Below are 4,597 nucleotides of genomic sequence, written 5' to 3'. Positions count from 1 at the left end.
TGATGCCCAGGCTGGAAGTACAATGGCATGATCTCCACTCACTGCAACCTCGGCCTCCTGGGTTCAAGTAATTTTCCTGCCTCAGCCTCCCAAGTAGCTGGGATTACAGGCAAGCACCATCATGCCTGGCTAATTTTTTATTTTTTTAGAAACAGGGTTTCACCATGGTGGCCAGGCTAGTCTTGAACTCCTGACCTCAGGTGACCCACCCGCCTTGGCCTCCCAAAGTGCTGGGATTACAGGCATGCACCACTGTGCCTGGCCATGCCTGGCTAATTTTTATAATTTTAGTAGAGACAGAGTTTCACCATGTTGGCCAGGCTGGTCTCGAACTCCTGACCGCGGGTGATCTACCCACCTCAGCCTCCCAAAGTGCTGGTATTACAGGCATGAGCCACCACGCCTGGCCAGGTCCTAAGATTTTAATTTTCAACAGATATCATCAATTTGCCTTCCAGAGGAGCTGTAATAATTGATATTCCCAATTGTATTACAGAAGTGTTTCCCATAACTTTGTCAACAGTGGATCAAAAGGAAAAACTTATCAATCTGTGGAATGAAAAGTGATGTCTCACTGATTTTCTCTACATTTTCCTGATGACCAGCAAGGCTATTTCTTTCTTTTATTTTTTTCCAGTGGAAAATAACTTTTATTGAGACCCCACCAGCTGCAAAATCTCTTCCTGGCATTATGCTCCTTCTTCCTTTGCAATTCGGTCTTTCTTGAGTGGTCCCATGAATGCTTTCTTCTCCTCCATGGTCTGGAAGCAGCCATGGCCAAATTGGAGGTGATGTCAATCAACTTAAGGTCAATCTTCTCCAGAGTCCGCCATTTGGTCTCCACCAGCAAGGAGTTGCAGAGGGTGAGCACTTGCTTCTTGGTTCCCACCACACAGCCTTTCAGCATGACAAAGTCACTGGATTAGGTTTGACTGTGTGACCCCAAATCAGCCATTGGCTGGCTAGAAACCAACTAGTTTTTATGAAGTGTCACCATAGTGGACAAACCACCCAGAGGGTTGATGCTCTTGTTAGAGGGGTCATGGTCAGTGGAGGCATTGTTCTTTGATGAGTTTGCCGTCCTTGATAAGGTAGCTCTGGCCGATCTTACAGATCTTCTTGTGGATCTCAGTGCAGTGATGGTAGTCTTTCTGCTCATTACGTGCCACAGAGAAGGCCACATGGGCAGGATGCCATGCCCCAATACAGACCACCTCATGCAGGCCTCAGTGGGTTTTGCGGGGCAGCTTCTTGGTGTGCCAACGACTGGTGACCCCTTTGTAGCCTTTGCCCTTGGTCACCCCGATGACATTGATCACCTCCTCCTGCCCAAACACTTGGTTCACAGATACCTGCTGCTCCAGCCTCTCGCAGGCCCAATCCAGCTTCTTGGCCACGGTGCCTCCGTTCATCTGGATCTCCATCAGGTGGGCCTTCTTCTGGTGCAGAGGAAGTGGATGTATCTGGGTGTGGGCAATGACTCGGACGACTTGGCAGTACTTCCTCATGCTGCTGAAGTCCTTCTCCAGCTGCTTCTTGTCATCCTCATCCTGCCATTTCTTGCAGTACTTGGTAAAGGCCGTCGTCTTAGATTTATGCCAGTTCTTATAGAAATGTCTCTTGCACTCATTGATGATGTGCTCAGAGAAGACGGCCTTGAAGGTCTGGAGGCCTCGAGGGGTTCCCACGTAGTCCACAATGCCCACAACCACCATGGGTGGTGTCTCCACAATGGTCACAGCCTCTACCACCTCCTTCTTGTTCACTTTGGATTCTGGCCTGTTGACTTCCCACACGATGTGGGTCATGCCAGCCTTGTATCACAGGAAGGCTGTGAGGTGGACCGGCTTGGAAGGGTCATCCTAGGGAAGCTCTTCACCTTTCCACGATGCCTGCTGCTGGGCTTCTGAAGCAGGAAGCCGAGGGACCCATGTCTGGGAGCAAACTTTCTGTAAGACATCACACTGTCAAATCCCGCTGGTTGAGAGGCTATTTTATTTCTTCATCTTTTCCCGTATTTAACTTTTATTTTTTTCAGGAAACATGCACTGCTTTCATAATATTGAAAGGAGTTCTCTTCTCCTCCTTGTTCTTGTTAGTACACAGATGAGGACTATTTGCTTTGATGGGACCATCTTAGGTCAAATGCCTATTCCTGAACCCATCACTATTAGGAGCTAGGAGGGTCTATCATTGTGGCCAGGTGAGTGGGATTCATCTGATTGGCTCCCAGGACTCTTCTGGAGCTGGGTGGGGCCAATCCCATGGTCCTCATAGCCGCTGTTGAGCAGGGGAGGGGTTTGTTTATTGTACAGTGACCTTTTTCAGGTCCAATGTTCTTTGACTCTAAGAAGAAATGACATTCCTTTGGTTTAATCACTGATCTTTTGGTTGAAATGAACAGAGACCTAATCAATTTAGATCAAGTGATAAGTGAGATTTATTTGAGGGAAGGGGAAACAGGGGTATCTCTCAAAACACAAAGGCAGGAAACAGAGCTGGCCTGGGGCAGGTAGTGGAATGCCAGCAGAAACAAAGGCCACTTTCTCTTCTCTGTTTTTCTAGGCACATCTCCCCTTTCTCCCTTTCCCTCCAGGCCGACATCTTTTATGTGTCTGTAATCTTAACTTTGATTTAATGTCTTTTCTCCATAAGCCCTCAGGCCACATATTTCCTATGGTCTCTGGGTCTCCTAGTTCAATTTTTCAAAGGATAGAAATAAAATTGGTTTCTAGCCACTCAATGGACTGGCTGATTATGGGTCATGCAGTCAAACCTGATCCAATCAACTTGTTCATTTGTGGTGAAGGCAGAGTTATTGGCCATAGAGGCCTGCCTTTTCCAGAGTCTGAGGGGGTGGCAGTTCTTCTGGGAACTGCCTGGGCAGGGCAGGCAATGGCATGTGCCTACTGCAAAGGTGTGGTCTTTTTTTTTTTTTTGAGATGGAGTCTTGCTCTATTGTCCAAGCTGGAGTGCAGTGGCACAATCTCGGCTCACTGCAACCTCTGCCTCCCAGGTTCAAGCGATCCTCCTGTCTCAGCCCCCCTAGTAACTGGGATTACAGGTACACACCATTATGCCTGGCTCATTTCTGTAGTTTTAGTAGAGACGGGGTTTTGCCATGTTGGCGAGGCTGGTCTTGAACTCCTGACCTCAGGTGATCCACCCGACTTGGCCTCCCAAAGTGCTGGGATTACAGGCGTATGTCATCATGCCCAGCCAAAGGTGTGGTCATTTTTTTTTTTTTTTTGAGACTGAGTCTTGCTTTGTGGCCCAGGCTGGAGTGCAGTGGCACAATCTTGACTCACTGCAACCTCTGCCTCCCAGGTTCAAGTGATTCTCCTGACTCAGCCTCCTGAGTAGCTGGAACTACAAGCATGCGCTGCCATGACTGGCTAAGGTTTGTACTTTTAGTAGAGATGTGGTTTCACCATTTTGGTCAGGCTGGTCTCGAACTGCTGACCTCATGATCCACCGGCCTTGGCCTCCCAAAGTGCTGGGATTACAGGCATGAGCCACCTCGCCCAGCCAGGTGTGGTATTCTAAGGAGGAGTTGTGTTGAATTCTAAAGCATGTCAGCATAAGCAAGAATAAAATGAGCTCCCCTAAAATGTTCCCTTTTCCCTTCCTCCACCTTTGACCCCCAAACCTCAGTTCTGGAAATCTAAGTTAAGTTTTACCCATACAGATGTTTGATAAGTACTATATATGACATTGATAAATAGAAATTAACAAAATGTCCTAAACTCAAGGAATGGCTAAATAAAATGTGCATTCTATGGCATATTATGCCATTAAGTTGATGCTTTAAAAAATTTAAAATAACAAGGGAAATGCATAAGATATAATGGTAAGTGAAAAAAGACTATATTTGTATATCTACTATGATCACAACTTTAGAAACAAGAAATATATATATATACACAAACACACATATCCATACATATGATGTGTCAGTCTGCTAGTTTAAAAATGGGTATTTGTTTCTCTTCTCTACTTTTTTTTGTATTTTTAAATGCAATAAACACACATTGCTTTTGTGAAGGAAAAACCTAATTAAGGAATTTTAAAGACAGCTTGGGCCTTGTAAACCCTAGGCTATGTGACTGACAAATCTTCTTAATAAAGTTTAAAACCCAGACTCTGAGCTCTAGGACAACAGGGAATATTCTTTTTTTATTTTATTTTACTTTTTTTTGAGACAAAGTCTTGCTCTAGGCTGGAGCGCATTGGCGCAATTATAGGTTACTGCAGCCTCCAACTCCTGGGCTCAAGCAATCCCCCTGCCTCTGGCTCCAGAGTAGCTGCGATTACTAGCACATGCCATCATGTCCAGCTAATTCTTTTCTTATTTTTATTTTGACTGAATCTTAGTCTGTCACCCAGGCTGGAGTACAATGGTGTGATCTTGGCTCACTGCAACCTCCACCTCCCAGGTTCAAGCAGTTCTCCTGCCTCAACCTCCCAAGTAGCTGAGATTATAGGCACCCACCATCACACCCAGCTAATTTTTTGTATATTTAGTACAGACGGGGTTTCACCATGTTGTCCAGGCTGGTCGTGAACCCCTAGGCTCAAGCAATCCTCCCACCTCGTC

At 46.1% G+C, this 4,597-nt stretch overlaps 1 pseudogene; it reads right to left on the bottom strand.

Moving 5' to 3' along the window:
• Window positions 1-653: 653 nt before the first annotated feature.
• On the bottom strand, window positions 654-1,960 carry LOC116560396 (annotated as a pseudogene).
• Window positions 1,961-4,597: the final 2,637 nt, after the last annotated feature.

The sequence above is a fragment of the Sapajus apella genome, unplaced genomic scaffold, assembly GCF_009761245.1.
Source record: "Sapajus apella isolate SASKATOON/1434 unplaced genomic scaffold, GSC_monkey_1.0 scaffold26, whole genome shotgun sequence".
Classification (NCBI taxonomy): domain Eukaryota; kingdom Metazoa; phylum Chordata; class Mammalia; order Primates; family Cebidae; genus Sapajus; species Sapajus apella.
Note: the sequence above shows the minus strand (reverse complement) of the source record. Positions and strands in the feature narration are given on the sequence as shown.